The sequence below is a fragment of the Sorex fumeus genome, unplaced genomic scaffold (genome assembly GCF_029834395.1).
Source record: "Sorex fumeus unplaced genomic scaffold, SorFum_2.1 ptg000007l, whole genome shotgun sequence".
Lineage (NCBI taxonomy): Eukaryota > Metazoa > Chordata > Mammalia > Eulipotyphla > Soricidae > Sorex > Sorex fumeus.
The window spans coordinates 14,091,312-14,110,237 of NW_026606064.1; positions in this window are offsets into that span (position 1 = coordinate 14,091,312).

The following is an 18,926-nucleotide window of genomic DNA, read 5'->3' on the forward strand; positions in this document are numbered from 1 at the left end:
ACAAGATTTTAAGCAAGTGCAAAATTGCTGTACTGTTACCTATAGGCACAACATTGTGTAGCAGATATCTTAAACTCATTCATCTTGTATAAATGGAACTTTATACCCAGTGAAAAATCACTGCCAACTTGCTCCTCACACCAACTTCTGGCAACAACCATTCCATTTTCAATCCCTACAGTTATGGCTCTCTTACTTACTTTATATAAGTATAAACATATGATGGAATTTGTCCCCTGAGACAGACTCAATTCACTTAGTATAATTTAACTTATTTAACTTAGCCTCAATAAATCTTTGCTACCATATAACCATTTCTATTTTTCATGTTCGTGACGTCAGTGAAGATGTAGTTAATATCTACAATTTACCTGGTGCTTATAAAATTCACACCTAACTTATCATGCATTTTATTATATAACATTATATCTAATATTCATGTTATATTTTGGGGCTGGAGTGATAGCACAGCAGTAGAGCATTTGCCTTGCACACAGCCAACATGGCCGACCTGAGTTCGATTCCTCCGCCCCTCTCGGAGAGCCTGGCAAGTTACCAAGAGTATCTCGCCCTCACAGCAGAGCCTGGCAAGCTACCCATGATGTATTCGATATGCCAAACACAGTAACAAGTCTCATGATGGAGACGTTACTGGGCCTGCTTGAGCAAATCGATGAACAATGGGAAGACAGTGATCAGTGCTGGAGCGATAGCACAGCGGGTAGGGCGTTCGCCTTACAAGCGGCCAACATGGCCGACCCGAGTTCGATTCCTCCGCCCCTCTCGGAGAGCCCGGCAAGCTACCGAGAGTATTCGATATGCCAGACACAGTAACAACAAAGTCTCCAATGGAGACGTTACTGGGCCCGCTCGAGCAAATCGACGATCAACGGGAGGGCCTTTACCTTTACTTTACCTTTACCTGGTGAGTCATAGGGTTATTCCTATCTATACACTCAGGAATCACTCCTGACAGTGGTCAGGGGATCATATGGCATGCCAAGAATTAAACCCGGATTACCATGTGCAAGACAAGCACTTTACCCACTGTACTATTTTTCTGACCCCACCTTTAATATTTTATAAAACTTCTCCCTCCAGTATCAGTACTAATTCTTTTTTCCTTACACAGATATGGACTCATTTTAGTACAGTGACATCAGTCAACGTACTGCACAGTATTTAATTAGGAATCAAAAGCTGAACAAAAAAACTTAGTACTTCATATTTGTTGAACTGTTATTGCCTTATTATAATTGCAGAATGGAAATGATTACTTTAAATAAGTATAATTTATTTAAGCTTTAAACACAAAGAACATAATGTTCTCAGTTTACCTTTACAGTTCTCCAGACCTTTAATTCTCTTATATGCTATTCTACAATTCTTCCTCAAGTTACATGCAGAGGACAAACTTTCTATTACTAATCCAAACCACTGTGCTTTCTGAGATAGTTAATAGAATATAACTCAGCACAAACTTACCTAGAGCCTGAAGCAAAACCATCTCAACCAACGTGCAGTCTTTTTGAAAGAGAAAATTAAATACTTGTAGTGAGCCACTGAGGCTTTATGGTGATTTGTTATGCAGTAATATTTCTGAGCTGACTCTTACAAATTACTCCCAATCTTGTTTGAGAAGCCACTAGGGAAAATTTCTTCTGCAGGGAACTCGCATTAACGCACTCCTGTTGTTCTAATGTTCCTAACTGTGGTGTAATGGAGAGAGAGTGAGCAGTAGTACACTGTGTGGGAGTGTGAGGGGGTGGTTACCTGCTGCAGCAGTTATCAAATGTCTTCCATGGAGAAATGCATGATGGATGGTGTTTACATGAATGACATATTCCCGTGGGGGTATCCAGCATTCTGGGCAAGCTAACTGTAACTCCACCAGCCCTTTCATACTAACTCATCATAGCATATTGTAATAGATGTGAGAGAATGTAATGATTTTCCCAAAGACACTATTGAATCTATATAATATACATAAAAATAAATGCTTATGACAGTAGTATTTGAATATTTCTCTGTTTTAATAGTCAAGTGTGACATGAACTATGTGTTATTATATTAGACTATTCTTTGTTTACTCAAAAAATCATTTTTTTGAAACCAGGAAAGTCAGGTATTCAGTTGCTTTCTACATTCAAGCACCTTTAGCCGGGTTTGGAGAGATAATGCAGGAGTTATAGAGTTTTCATTGCATATGGTTCAAATACTAGAATATATGACCCTGTCAAGCACTGTTAGCAGTAATTCCTGAGTACAGAGCTAGGAGTAATCCCTGAGCACCATTCTATGGACACTGCCCCTCCCCCAAAAAAATAGTTTTTCAAGTTAGTTGTGAGATGTGGGCAAAAGAGTGCCAGTAGCCTTGAAAAAATCTCCATTAATCCTCTTTAGTCACCTCAGTCACCGAAGGGAAGTGTATTGAGAAAACAAATTGATAAAGTTGGCCATATGAAACTATGCTGACAGATGCTTGAATTACACAAACTCTACTCAACAATATGGGCAAACTATGCCAAGAAATGGGATGGTAGAGGTTATGGGAATTAATCTCTACCACTCCATTTCTTGGGAGAGCCAGGGAATTCACACTGAAGTGAGGAATTTCTCTCCACAGGAAAAAAAAAAAAGCATTCCTAAACTCTGCCCAGGTTCTTTTCCTGTCTGTCACCTTTTGATAGCCTTTTGTTCCTACAGGAAAGACTTTCAGGAGGAGACAAATGGTGAAGTAAAACAGTTTTATGCAGAGATTATGAGCAAGGAAAGAGAATGTTCAGCAGAGAATTTGAGCTTCTCCAGAGGGAGGAGAGGTTAGAGAGCTGAGTATTTTACTTTAACCCAGAAAGTGACATAAAGGAACTACTTTACTTTCTTTTCAAGTAGAGATGGAGGAAATCTTCAGGGTTGAAGTCCACCATTTGCCTTGGAAAATTTCATTTATAGGTTTATTTTCCAGACTGCCTTCACTTTAGACTTTTTATGTAAATAAGAGTTTTTTGCTAGAATATGGCCAGAACAAGAGTTCTAAAGATTGGATGATCTACCTTCATGTATTTTTTATTAGTGAGACACCGGGAGGTACAGTTGTAGACTTACAAATTTTTGTGCTTGGGTTTCAATTATACAATGATCAAATACCCATCCCTCCACTAGTGCCCATTTCTGACCACCACGGATCCCAGTATCCCTCCCACCCCCCATACTCCCAATCCCACCCTGCCTCTGTGGCAGGGCATTCCCTTTTGTTCTCTCTCTCCTTTTGGGTGTTGTGGTTTGCAAAAGAGGCAATGAGTGGCAATCATGTTTGGTCTATATTTATGTTATTATCACAGCCTTTTTTTTTCCGGCCGGAGTGTCTCCGTGGGGGGGTGTCCAGTCTTTTCTGGTCCAGCACTCACACTAGTCAAAACCAAATGTGTGATAATGTGTGATACTACAACCAAGGGTATGAATTACCCCTGGTTATTATAGCAACACCAGAAACAAAAAAGGGGGGGGAGGGGATAAAAATAGATAAATAAATAATACCGTATAAAAACGTAGCACTGTAGCACTGTCCTCCCGTTGTTCATCAATTTGCTCGATCAGGCACCAGTAACGTCTCACAACAAATTGTGAGAGTTTTTGTTACTGTGTTTGGCATATCGAATACGTCACGGGTAGCTTGTCAGGCTTTGCCGTGTGGGCGAGATACTCTCAGTAGCTTGCCAGGTTCTCCAAGAGGGGTGGAAGAGTCGAACTCGGGCACCACGTTGGCTGTGTGCAAGGCAAATGCCCTACCCGTTGTGCTATCACTCCAGAGTAGCTCAAGATTATTGCATACTACATATCTGGCATCCTGCATCCATTCAGTAGTTTCTAATCCCATTATTTCTCCTCTCATTTGTGCTGGTCATTCATTTACTACATAAAAAAAGATAGGGTATCAGAGACAGTTTAAAGGACTGAGAGTATGCGTTGAGTATGGCAGACCTGGATTTGATCCCCAGTATTGCATGGTCCCTTGAGCACCACCAGGAGGAACTCTCAGATACCAATTAAAAAAAAAACTGCACATGAAGTAAAAAGGAAACAACAAAAAAATAAGGGGGTAAGGGAAGGGAACTAAACAGAAGTGGAAAGAATAAGAAAAGCGAAGGCAAGGGAAGATTAGGAAAGTGAAGGGGAGAAGGCGGTAGGGATGGGGAAAGAAAAAAGGGGGCTTGATACAGAAAGAAAAGGAAAGTGAAACAGAAAAGGAAAATTAAAAGGGTAACTTCCAATCATCCATATGCATCTGATTTTAACATAACTCCCATTTTAGCATGACGTCACATCTGACTGGATTTTGAGAAGTAAAGTCCTGTGAATCCACCTCCAGCAGCTCTCAACCCCTTGGCTGTTACACAGTCTGCTTTTAAATGAGATGCAAATCCAATATGATTGCATTACAGGCTCTTTCAGTTATTAAAACAGACTCATCTCAACTCTTATGACTGACAGTCTGGTGCATGTTTAAAAGATTTTATGGTACCTAAAGTTCTTCTCTTCCCCCAGGTATAGCTTAAATTAAATTCTCATCCAAACTTAGAAGCGGGAAGTGTTGTACACATCTAAGATTCTTGTCCGCCCACCCATGACATGTCTGTAGTCTCAACAATAGCAACAAAGGATTTGGGGGGGGGTGAGACACATTACCTAAGAGAAGATAAACTAGTCACAGTAGTATTTGCTTCTGTGGCTATTATTTTTTGAGGCCCATTGATGCCATAAGAACACTAAATAGTAGACCATCTTATTGCCACCTTTTCTGGAAAGTACCCAATTTCTGCTCTTTCTTGGGGAGATATTTATTGGGTCTTTTTTATATAGCTTTTATGGTGTCCTCCTTCTGGTATAAAATATTGCCTGCAGCTCATCATCTTAAAATTTTTAATACTTTTTGAATGAGGCATCATGTTTTTATTTTACTCTGGAACCATCAAAATGAATTGCTTAGTTGATCCTGTAATTTTAAGTATTTCAACAGAAACTTGATAGAGATCATGTAGCACTATTACCAAGATAATCTTGGCTTATATTTTAAAATATGATACAGATACATGCATAGGTTCACTGGTTTTAAGGGTATAAGCTATGTGGATAAGTAGCTTGCTAGTAGCTATAGAATCTTGGAAAAGCACTTACATTATCTTAAAGTTCATCATTTTGTTAATAATTTCTACAATGACACTAATGCTGTAGAATATTCAGTGAAACCAAAGTTACTGATGACCACTGTCAGATAAACAGGGATGAATCAACAAACAGAAAGTAGAGTTGATAAATTGGCAACCAAACAATAACTGGAGGAGAACAGAACTACATTCACTTTGGCTGTTATAAGCCTGTGAAATATCTGCATTTCTTTTAGATGAGAACTATCTTTCAGGTCACTGTCACTGTCATTTGTCCTCCCGTTGTTCATTGATTTGTTCCAGTGGGCCCAGTAACGTTTCCATTGTGACACTCGTTACTGTGTTTGGCATATCGAATATGTCACGGGTAGCTTCCCAGCCTTTGCCGTGTGGGTGAGATACTCTCAGTAGCTTGCCGAGCTCTCTGAGAGGGGTGGAGGAATTGAACTCAGGTCGACCGGGTCAGCCACATGCAAGGTAAACACCCTACCTGCTGAGCTATCACTCCAGCCCTATTTTTGAGGTATTACTCCTATTTAATCAATATTAACCATGATTGTTAACTATTATTAACTATTATTGTTAAAATTGTTTCTATTTTTGCATGTCTATTATTTCATTGAGAGGTTCAAATAATAACACTCCATAAGTAATTACTATGCCAAATAAAAATGGCCAAGCAATATCACTGGCCATTATGATCAAAAGAGCAACTTTTTGAAGACAAAAATAAGAGGTATGGATTAATGTCTTTTACATTTGTCCACTTTACATTATAGTCAGTAAAATGAACTAGAACATATTTTAAATTTTTTCTTTGGGCATTTTGGGTCACACCCAGTGATGCTCAGATTTTTCTTGACTCTGCACTCAGGAATTACTACTGGTATTGCTTCAGGGACCATATGGGATGCCACGGGTAGAAACCAGGTTGGCAAAGTGCTGGGCAAATGCCCTACCTGCTGTACTATCACTCTGGTGCCACTTTGAAGGCTTTGAAAAGCATTATCCCCACAAAAAAAAACGAGAACCAATGAATAGGTTTCTCTCTTATATTTCTTTTCCCCCTTTCATATTATAAATAAATAAAGGTTTGCAATATGACCTGTATGCAAACATAAATTTGAATTTTATCCTGATTCCAGCTTGAGAAGCATGTTTATTAACTTTCAATGCGGTAAACAATTAGTTAAGACTGGAACATGCATGCTTTACTGCATGCTTTACTGGTAATGGGGAAACTCCTCTCGGAGAACCCGGCAAGCTACTGAGAGTATCTTGCCCGCACGGCAGAGCCTGGCAAGCTACCCGTGATGTATTCGATATGCCAAACACAGTAACAACAAAGTCTCCAATGGAGACGTTACTGGGCCCACTCGAGCAAATCGATGATCAACGGGAGGGTCTTTACTTTTACTTACTGGGAAAACTTATTTTAAGCATTGTCCATCTTATTAGAGTTCCTCTAAGATATATTTGTCAGCTGAAGCTGATGATTGCAGTGAACAACAAAAAGATGGAGCACAAGGCTGACAGAAACCACTGAAAGATTCCTTCAGCATCACAATTCTTGTTTGTTACACATAGAGACATTTTGTGTTTGTCTTGTTGGTTTATTGTGTCTACAGATGTTTAGCTAAAGTCAAATTCTGTGCTAAATATCAAGGCTAAATGGTAAGCAAAATAGGTTCCTTGATTTAGATAGAGTCATCTAGAAGTTAATTTGGAACCCAGGGGCAGTGCTTTGCTTGAAATGTAAAAGAGTTTAGGCTCTTGTTTTCTAATAAAAGTAGTTGAAACATGCTCTGAATATGAAAGGGGGGAAAAAAAGAAATATAAGAGAGAAACCTGTTCATTGGTTCTCGTTTTTTTTTAAAGTATTCACTGATTCCCACTATAACAATAAATAAACTACAGTGCTACAGTTTGGGGAATTTATAGTTTTTATGAGAGTTACACAATTCATATTTTACAATGTCTATTCAAATACATTTGACCATGATCTTTTGTAAACTTACTTCAGCCATCTTAAGAGATGAGAAAATGGAGGCTAGATTGATCATAAATAAAGAGCTTGTTATCTGGTGTGAAAATTGAAATTTATCCTCTTGGGCATAAAATTCAAGGTAAAGGGTGGAAGCTACTCAGAAAGAAAGGGCACTATCTTAAAGGGCTGTGCTTTGTCCTAGAAAGAATGCAGACAGACAGACTGAATATCCAAACATCCATGAAGCAAACACAGTTTCAGTTCAGACACCTTCTACTTGGGAACCTAATCCTATGTGTGTGTCGTTTCTACAGCCCTAGTAATTTTCAGACCTACCTATGGGAACTTTGCAATGACTTAAAATGCTCTATATAAATTGAGATTCCTGGACCCAACCAAATTAATAAAGTCTAGAGCAGTGGGTTTCTGGGGTCCTGTTTTCATCAAATTCCTTCTGTACTTTTTTTGCATTGTTTTGTTTTATTTTGTTTTGCAAGGAGAGGTGTTGGTGGTGGCGTCTGACTGTGCTGCCAGCTTACTCTGCTCTCAGAGATCACTGTTGGCAAGATCAGGGGACCATGAAACTGTGTTTGCTCTTTGCCAGGGATTAAAGCTGGTCTGCCTTTGAATCTCTGTCTGCAGCATAATAAGCAAGTACCTTACGCACTACACTATCTTTCTGGTCCTCATCATTTGGTCTTCTTGATATGTGCCAAAGTGTGAATCAACTCTAACTATAAAAGGGTTTTTTGCCTGCACTATAAAAAAAGGCTTTTTAATATCATATCATTATGAATAAAATTTTCATTTGATTGGCATTATATTACTGATTTAAAAATAAGTCAAAGCACATTCACTAAAAAACTATCACCTTGTTTAAAAATTTTAGGTAGTAGATTCCAGTCACTTAAAACTGATTACTTATTTTGCGAACAACATGTGACATGAGATTCTATGCCCTTCAGAGGTTTTTAATTACAAAATTAAAAAATCTGTATTGGGGGATGGAGCAATAGCACAGCGGGTAGGGCATTTTCCTTACACACAGCCAACCTGGGTTCGATTCCCAGCATCCCATATGGTCCCCCGAGCTCTGCCAGAAGTGATTCCTGAGTGCAAAGCCAGGAGTAACACCTGAGCATTGCCGGGTATGACCCAAAAAGCAAAAAATAAATAAATCTGTATTGTAGGATAATTCTGTATAGCAGATCTCTCTAACTTATGTCTTAACCAGGGAATGTAACAAAATCAAAATTATTATAAATAAATAAGCACAGAATGGAATTCCACCTAATGATAGTATTTTTGCTAAATAGATTGAATCTAATATTTATATTGTATTCCATAAAATTCAGGTTGGGACATAAGTATTTAATATTTAATCCCCTACCCCTAAAATCTGTCTCAGCCCACACTCTGAAAAGTCAGCATTAGAGACAGTCTCAAAGACATCTGAGACTAGGAAGGGCATTTGCACAGTCCACTTAAGTATGTAAGTATGAACATTCTCTCTCTCTCTCTCTCTCTCTCTCTCTCTCTCTCTCTCTGTCTGTCTCTTTCTCTTTCTTTCTAGGGAGGGGCTTCTAATCACTATTTAGAGGAAGGAGAGCTACTCTCAGGGCTGCCAGACTAACTAGGCTGGTGATTCAAAACTCAGACCTAGTGCTGTGACGTCCCTCGGACTCAGCAGTGCTGGGGGACCACCAGAAGCACTCTAGAGTTAGGTCAGGGTCCTCAGAGATATATCTGGTAGTCCTGCAGGCAAGGGGAATGTGGTACCAGGGATTAAACTTGGGACCTTGGGCATATAAAACGTGTGCCCTTGGTCTTGAAGCTATCTCCCAATGTCCCTCTCTCTTTTTCTCTGTCAATTTTTTATGATGCTCTACCTAAATTTTTTATACTGAACATTCTTTGAATTCAAGAAAAAAACTTCAAAAAAGAGTGTCTTAGTGAAAAGGAAGCTGCCTTTTCTACATAAACTTGGTTCTCAAGAAGATAAGAATGATGAGCAACACACTATTTGGTCTCAACTTGCTTATCACATAATTGATGAGCTATGACTAATTCATGTGAAGCAAATAGTAGATAATTAAGTACTAGGGCGATCTGGTGGAATTGCAGAAATATTGCAGGCCTGGGAGTTAAGGCATCTGATTAAATATAGTTGTTCTAGGCATTTGGAATATAATGATGTATAGATCTACCCTCAAGAAGCTGACATTCAATAGGGAAAAGCTAATAAAAGAGGGTTTTGCAGTGATATACGGTCAATGATAAAAGAGATAGGTAGAGCCTAGACAAGATCAGTGCTGAGAGGGTGGATTAAGAGATACCTAATGCATATGGCCTTAATTGTCCTATCAGTGATTTTTCTCTTTACAGTTATTATTTTGGGAAAATCATTGAAGTGTTGCTACCAACTAGAGTGTCAATATTAGATAAGTACTTTAGGAAAAGCATTTGAACTCCTCCCTGACATGGACCAAGAGGGCAGAAAATTCAGAGAGGAACAAGTTACATAATGTTAGCAAGAGGAAGTAAGGAGCTAAATAGGACCATGGGTAATGTGAAAAGAACTGATGAATGATAAAACAAAACTAGAATAACTGACTACTGAGTTAAGCTCTAATTCTAATTTTTCACCAGGACTAATATATCTTGGGGTCATTTACCATACTGAAAATGTACATCATTGAACATGTAGATCTCCATGCAATTTCCCTGCTCCAAATTTCTAAAATTATAACATTTTCTAATAAGTAACTTACTTGATCCATGGCAAAAGATGAAAGGTAGCGACTGAAGCTAGTATGGTGAATGGTTGAACCTGAAAAACCTGCCACATTTTTTTTTAAATTTTAATAATGTAATATGGAACCTGAAAAAAAATTTAAAAAAACTTGAAATGTTATTGAATTTCGGGGTCAGAGAGATAGTACAGGGGTTAAGACTTTTGTCTTCATGTGGCTAAGCTAGGTTCATTCTCAGGCACCCCACATGTTCACATCCAGGAGTAATACTTGAGTGCAGAGCCAGGAGTAAGCTCTGAGTAGAGCCAGGTGGGGTCCAAAATGAAAACACACACACACACACACATAAGAAAACACACACATGCATATATATGTGTGTGTAATATACATGTATATATTATTAATTGGAGCGATAGCACAGCGGTAGGGCGTTTGCCTTGCACGCAGCCAACATGGCCGACCCGAGTTCAATTCCTCTGCCCCTCTCGGAGAGCCCGGCAAGCTACCGAGAGTATTCGATATGCCAAACACAGTAACAACAAAGTCTCCAATGGAGACATTACTGGGCTCGCTCGAGCAAATCGATGATCAACAGGAGGGCCTTTACCTTTACCTTTACCTTTTCAGTAAACAATTTTTAATGTGTTCCTGTACAAGGATTTCACATAGGACCATAGGAAAAGTAACTTTATTTTTTTCACTTCCCAGCTACTTCCCTGGAATTTTCTGAGTTTCCTCTTTTCCTGATTTCCTCAGAGAGAGTTGATTATGACTTGGGCTTTGCCCTGCTAAAATTTGATTTTCTGTGCTCTGATATTTTCCCCTGAAAGCATGTGTTGTGGTTGTTGGATAATTTGTAGCTCCTTGTAGATATTAACATTGCTGGTCTCTGGTAGCTGACTAATGTGCTTATTTTAGGTAGCTCATTTCTTTGATGGTAAAGATTATGTGCTGAGAGATATTGAGTGCCAATTTTGTCGAGAGATATTGCTTATGTTAATTCATGTGCTCGGGCATTTAATTTGGTGCATTTACAGTTCAGCAAAATTACTTGTTTTTTTTTCTTTTGTGGTGCAAGGAGAAATATATTTCTATGGAGTTTTGACTGTTATTAAGGGTTATAGAAGCTAGAAGCTAATAATGATAATAATCACTGTCATTTATCAAGTGCATACTGAGTATCAGGAGTTTTTCCAAAATTTAGGGGTAACTTTTTTTGGGCATAGGTTTTATCATAATTATTTTAACTATTCTTGATGGTAGATATATTATAATTACCATTTATAGATGGGAAAGTTAAATTTGTAGGTTCTCATTCTAGTTTGTTCAGTTTCATAATGTTAAAGTATTGGCTTGCTCTCTTTTTTCTTATTTCTCCTCCTCTTAGTCTTCATTGCCTTTCACTCCCACCCTGACTCATTCTCTTTTTCAACTCCCCTTGTCTCTTCTCAGCCTTTCTTATCTCTCTCCAACTTATTAAAATAAGCAATAACACAGCATGCAATGATATGTAATCCTTATGGTAAAATGATTAAAAGGTATAATTTAAAATGAAGGGAATCCAATACCCTTGCTTCCTGCACCCCTTCCATTCTTAGTCTTTCATTTTTGCATTCTTAGTCTTATCTTTAGAATTAGCTGCACTGTCATAACTTTCACCTAACATGTCTTTTTTAAATCTTCTTGTGCAGAGCATTAGATCATGGTAATCTCAGGTCACAGATTGAAGATGAGTGGGTGTGTTTGGAGACAGAACATAATTACAGAATTCAAGTTGGCTGAGCTTCCTGAAACAACTTTGACTTTTAATTTCCAACTTTATGTTTAGGTCAAAATTGATCTTTTTACAGGTATCTGATAGCTCATAGATGATTCTCACCTTTCAATCCCTCTAACAAAGACCTCCATCTTCTTCTTGGATAATAAAACTAAAGGCTCCAATATAAATCAGTTTCTTTATCCTTAGCCCACTTATAATGGTCAGGATATTTTCTCTAGATCTCATACCCCCCTCCTCAAGTGAAATTCTACTATTGGATAAGATGGTTGACCTTCAAGGTTAAGGACACTTTGGTGTTTCAACTGTATGTCAGTTGTGCATGTCATCTAAAGCTGAGAATAAATATATCAGTCCTAGGAAATCTGGTGATTTAAGTGAGTTTCATGTTAAAACAAGGAAACAGGAAGAGAACAGGAGGGCCCAGTGTATTGCTGTTAGGAGCTTTAACTGCTTGGTCAATCTCCCCGTGCTGCAGAAGAGATGGAAGAAACAGGACCTCGCCCTGGAAAGCAATTATTTTTCAAACAGTGTAGTATTGGAATAATTTGATGATCATTATTAGAAAAGACCACTAATAGCTATAAAGGGGAGAGACTTGATACTTGGTCTTATATAACTTTATTACATAGTTACATGAGAGATCTCTGTGGAATCTCTTATTAGAGCCCTTATCCCACCTAAAAGGGTGTCTCCCTCAAAACCTAGTCTTCTACCAATGACCCCACCAGATAATAGCACTGCATTTAGAGGTTAGGATAAAACCCAATCTCAAAGAAATGAGTAGCTGAATTAAAAATAATTCAAAATTAAAGAGTAGCAAATTCTTTAAGGTAATGATATTTGCTCTTATCTTGTCCTTTCCCCCAAAGTCTAAAATACTGACAGTTACACCCTCCAACTGCCGTGTAACCCCAACAAAGTCCAGGATCCAGAGATTATCACAACAAGCTCCCGGGAGAACACAAGGCAGAGTCTCCTACCCTGTGTCTGACTATCCTCGCCAGGGCCCAACAGCTGAAGACCTGCAGGCCCCAACCAAGGCCTTACTGGGGCCACTCTCCACACACTTGAATAAGCCTCAGACATAACAGAACTAGCAGAGGAACCCAGGTGTGTGGGACCCGGGACTGAGATCTCCAAGCCTGCACGGTTTGGGACTGGACCTGTCAGCAGCTAGACAGTTACACCCTCCAACTGCCGTGTAACCCCAACAAAGGCCAGGATCCAGAGATTATCACAACAAGCTCCCGGGAGCGCGCGGCCACAGGCCGCGCAACTATTTATTTACTTTTCTCTAAATTTTCAGGGTACCTTAAATATCCTTAAATATCCAACCCGCACGGCAGAGCCTGGCAAGCTATCCGTGGTCTATACCAAATAGACCAAATTGATATGCCAAATCCAGTAATAAATGGATCTCATTTCCCTAACCCTGAATATGCAGAGTTCAGAAGGATATGGAAGGAGAGGCTGATAAAACACCAAGGCAGACATAGGCTACCAAAACGCAGAAAAACAAAAATGATTGTCTGTACTTTTAATGCTCATACGCTGGCATCTGCTGCATCCATTGAAGACCTTATGGTACAAGCACGAAAGATCAAATACGACATCATTGGTCTGACCGAAACGAGAAGACATCAATCCCATCATGCTGTTTTCGACACTGGAGAAGAACTGTTCCTTGGAACATGTGATAAAAGAGGCGTCGGTGGTGTCGGTATCCTTGTCAACACAAACTTAGTCACGAGCATTGATTCATTTGAATTCCTAACAACCCGAATCGGATGATTACACTTGAATAAATGTGGCTCACTACCGGCAGTTTCTATCTTTGTTGTCTATGCACCAACATCCAGTTATGGTGAAAAAGAAACTGAGAAATTCTACATGGAGCTGGAGAAATTCTATAAAGAAGATCACACCTTCCACAAGATCATTGTCGGTGATTTTAATGCCAAGATAGGACCAAGAAGATCAGTCGATGAACTCCACATCGGAACCCATGGCCTGGAATGGAACGAACAGGGTGACAGACTGTCTGAGTTCATCATGTCAACCAAAACCTTCCATGGTAACTCACAATTCCAAAAGGCTGAATCTAAACGTTGGACATGGGAGTCTCCCGATGGACGGTTCCACAATGAAATAGACCACATCATATTCAATCGGCGGTTTTGCCTAACCGATGTTGCTGTTGTCCCAAAATTCCAAACGGGATCAGACCACCGTCTTCTTCGTGCAAAATTCTACCTCACAGAACGAGGAGAAAAGAATGCAAGGTTTAAGAAGAGGACTCCCAGAACAACCACCAACTGGGAACTCTTTGGCTCTGTTGTGGCAACATGGGAAGATGCCGTCATTGACAACATTGATGAGGAATACGATCGAATGATTCAGCACCTCCATGATTGTGCAAGGAATGCCAAGAGAGAGATAACCACAAAAAACCGTCTTTCTTTGAACACTCTTGAACTTATTCGCCAACGTGGCTTGGCACGTGCCTCAGGCAACCACAAGCAAACGTCCGAACTGGCAAAACAGTGCAGAGAAGCCATCAAGGATGACCTCAAAAACAGGAGAGCAGCAGTACTGGTAGATGCAGCAGAAGCTGGGAAAAACATTCGTAATGCCCGCCTGTCCTTCACCAACTACAAAACCAAGATGACTGCCCTCCGACATCATGATGGATCTATCACATCTTCCAGAAGGGCAATGGAGAAGATTATTCATGACTTCTACTCAGATCTCTTTAATAGCCACATCCACTTGCCCACATACCACATACCACATGATGGATATGTCGTTCCCAATGTTCTCCCTTCCGAAATCCAACATGCCATCTCGTCGGTAAAGAAACAAAGAGCACCTGGCCCAGACAAGATCAGACCTGAACACCTGAAGAACTTACCATCAGTACTCATCAATACATTGGCTCGACTCTTCACACGCTGCCTGTCTGAATGCAAAGTTCCATCCCAATGGAAAACCAGCAAGACTGTACTACTATACAAAAAAGGAGACATCCACGACATTGGCAACTATCGCCCAATCTGCTTATTGTCTGTCATCTACAAACTATTCACTCAAGTCATCCTGAATAGGATTAGCAGAACACTAGATGAAGGACAACCATGTGAACAAGCTGGATTCCGAAAAGGATTCAGTACCATCGACCATATCCACACAGTAACCAAGCTCATTGAGGTATCTTGGGAGTTCAAGATGCCACTCTGTCTAACGTTCATTGATTTAAAGAAGGCCTTTGATTCTGTTGAGACGGAAGCGGTCATAGAAGCCCTAGCCAATCAGGGCGTACAAACTCAATACATCAGGATCCTTCGTGAGCTCTATTGCGGATTCACTACCAAGATCTCACCATTCTACAAAGAAGTAATCATCCATATCAAGAGAGGGGTTCGGCAGGGTGATACCATTTCACCAAAACTCTTCAGTGCCACCCTCGAGAACATCATGCGACGACTGGAATGGGAAAACATGGGAGTGAAGATAGATGGTCGGCAACTACACCACCTCCGCTTTGCTGATGACATCGTTCTAATAACACCAAACATCAACCAAGCAGCACAAATGCTGAACGACTTTGACCGTGAATGTGGAAAGGTCGGACTACAGCTGAATCTTGCGAAGACAATGTTTATGAGAAACAGCCTTGTTCCTGACACTCCATTCGCTCTCAATGGAACCACCATCTCCGAATGCAACAGTTATATATACCTAGGTCAAGAAATCAACATGATGAATGACCTGGCACCTGAGTTGCGCAGGAGGAAGAGAGCGGCTTGGAATGCCTTCAAGAGCATTGAAGAAATAACTAAAAGGACAAAGAACCTCCAGCTTCGAGCACATCTCTTTGATTCCACTATTCTTCCTGCATTAACATATGCCTCAGAGACCTGGACCCTACGAAAACAGGATGAGAACACTATTCGGGTCTCTCAAAGAGGAATCGAAAGAACTATGCTTGGAATATCACGATTCACTCAAATGAGAGATAGAATCCGGAGTTCTGATCTTCGTCAACGCTCAAGAATCAGGGACGCTGTCTCATTTGCCAAGACATCAAAAATCAGATGGGCTGGACACGTAATGAGGTTTACAGACAACCGCTGGACTAGAGCCATTACTGATTGGATTCCACGAGACATCAAAAGATCACGTGGACGCCCACCTATAAGATGGTCAGACTTCTTCGTCAAGACCCTAAATGATCGGTTTGAGGCTCTACATGTTCCTAAAACGAACAGATACCATTGGGCTACGCTAGCACGCAACCGGGATGAATGGAGACGTTACTGGCACCCGCTCGAATAAATCGATGAATAACGGGGATTAAGTGATTAAGTGATTAATGATATTTGCTCTTATCTTGTCCTTTCCCCCAAAGTCTAAAATACTGACAATTTGAACATTAACTCAGGAAATCTTAATCTTAGAGTTGTAGCTCAGAATGGAGTGTGCCTCAGGTAACCAGCCCATACAATCCTCAAAAACATACAATGAAAGGACAAGTTGAATAGTGAATAGCTTTTTAATGCTGTATATTCTCCATGATTCAATAAAAATGAATAATATTCAGAAACCATTTTTTTCTTATATTTGTAGATAAGAAGGATTGTACTAGGCCACAGAGACTTGATTCATCATTTTTGCACCCACCAGTCTGTATCCTATTCTTTATAAAACTGTGATACCCTGTTCTCTTTGGGGCTGGAGTGACAGCACAGTGGTAGGGCATTTATTTGCCTTGTGCATAGCCAGCCCGACTGAGCTGGGTTCGATTCCTCCATCCCTCTCGGAGATCCCGGCAAGCTACAGAGAGTATCTCGCCCATGCAGCAAAGCCTGGCAAGCTACCCGTGACATACTCAATATGCCAAACACAGTAACAACAAGTCTCAAAATGGAGACGTTACTGGGCCTGCTCGAGCAAATTGATAAACAACTGGAGACAGTGATACCCTGTTCTCTTTATCTATTAAAAATATCCTCCTTGTAGGGGCAGAGAGATAGTGCAGTGGGTAAGGTGCTTGCCTTGAATATAGCTAATAGGGGTTTGATCCCCAGTATATCATATACCCTCCCATGCTTTGGGGTCTCCATCTGTAAAATGGAATTAATAACATAACTTCATCTGTGTAGATTTAAGCAAGGCTATACATAATGAAGGAATCAATGTTGGTTCTTACATTTCTGTTACACTATTGGGTTCAGTAAGAAAGAATTCAAGAAAGTTCATGAAAGTAAAAAAAAAAAAGAGAAAATTGTTTAACGACTGTCATACTGACTGAACTATGATCTCCGAAAAGTAGATACTCCAAAGTGTCTTTACTGGCTGCTGAAATAAGAATTCTAATTTAAAGGACCTTTGTGTTTGTTTTCAATGCAAATACAGTCTTACACACAGCATCTTCTGCCCTCTTCTGGTTTCTTCAAGAAATTCAAGCATCTGAATAAAGTAAATAGAAAAATGCATTATTTTTATTTCATGTTTTTCGGACACCCACAGGTCATTTCTCCAGTTTTAGGTGAAAACTGCAATATTGCGAATGAAGATGGAAGTTATCAGAAATCCTTAATTTTTTTTTACGGTGTTTTTGAAATGCAGATTTTATTTTAGTCAGCGTAATTTTTCTTGTGCCAGCTCTATATGTTATAACTAATAAATAAAAAATTAAACGGTGCCACACATTATTGCAAGTACTAAAATATGAGGTCATTATAATTCCTAAGATAATTAATCAAATGTTTAAAATAGAACCAGCATGTGAGAACCCTTAGCTTATAGAAAGAGCCTAGGGCTAGAGGCCTCATTTTCTATTGGAAATTGTATTGGATTTTAGCTCATTTTTCCAAACCTGCAATAAATAAATAAAATCCTAATTTTGAAAGATATGACAATTCAGCCAGACGGAGAACTGGGTGCACTTCAGTTTGAATTTTAGAGGTGGTGTGGATCAAGCATCTGCTTGCTTTGCCTTTGAATGGCAGTTTTTGAAGTTATCTGCACAGTCTCATACCCAGCCAGAGATGTCAGCAGGGCAAAAGATTTCTTATTAGACTGAAACATCAAAACAGAAGTTTCTGTTGGTAAATACAAGAGAGCCAGAGGACATCATGCTGTGATGGGCAGGGTCAGAGAGAAAAAAATAGATTTATTCAAAGATCTATTACTAAGGGTGGTCTCACACATTTCAGGCCTTCCTGCTGTGGAAAAGGATTTGCCAAACAAAATGAAAGCAACATGGAAGAGAGGGCCAGTTGGCATCAAAGGAAAAGAGGAACCAATCATTTGAGGAGGTAGGAGAGCATTTGTGATATCTGCTCAGCTTTTCCATGCTCGTCTAAGACTGTGTAATTCAAGTGGTGCCAAATTTACGGTCTAATCTACAGCATCACTTTTCAACCCACGGTGATTTTTAAAGCTTCAAAATTTTAAAAAGGTAGAACTGTTCTATATTATAAAGATTTATATTTTTATTTACTTATTTTTCTTTTTTTAAAAATTTATTTATTTATTTTTTCTTTTTTATTTATTTATTTATTGAATCACCGTGGGAAAGGTTACAAAGCTTTCAGGTTTAGGTCTCAGTCATGCAAATATCAAACACATTTCCCTTTACCAAAACTTATTTTTTACCATGAAAAACCCCAATAAAACCCCACCCCCCACCCCTCTCAGTCCCTGTGGGGCAGATGAATTCTAGTTAACACTCTATCTGCTTTGATTAGATTCATTGTTTCAATAAAAGATTCACCACTATTATTTAGAGTTTACCCCCCCCCCCAAATCAGACATGCTGAAAAGGCATTGTGAAGTGATTTGCTTTCTACAGCTGGGTTCAAGAATTAAACGTTGGTTTTGGATTTCTGCTATTTTACTTATTGACCCTGGAAGTATTTCTACTGAAAGTCAGATAGTTAAGAAATTGGTTTCTGTGCTCTGGAGTCGTGGCCATGCTGGAGAGCCGCTAGTGGGGGGCAACTGGTGGCCTCAGTAGGGTGTGAAGGGCGGACCGAAACGCCCCCCTTCCCATGAGGTTTTAGTCGCCCCCACTTCCCCAGCTCATACCTGCTGTTCACAAGGCTCCCATGCAGCCGCCATCTTTCTTTCCAGAGAGGAGAAGGCGACTGGGGCAACACCCTTTCCCCTCTGGACAGACATGATGGCCTGGATTAACGCATAGTCCGTTCACTTTTCTGCTCCAAGCTGCCAGGTTC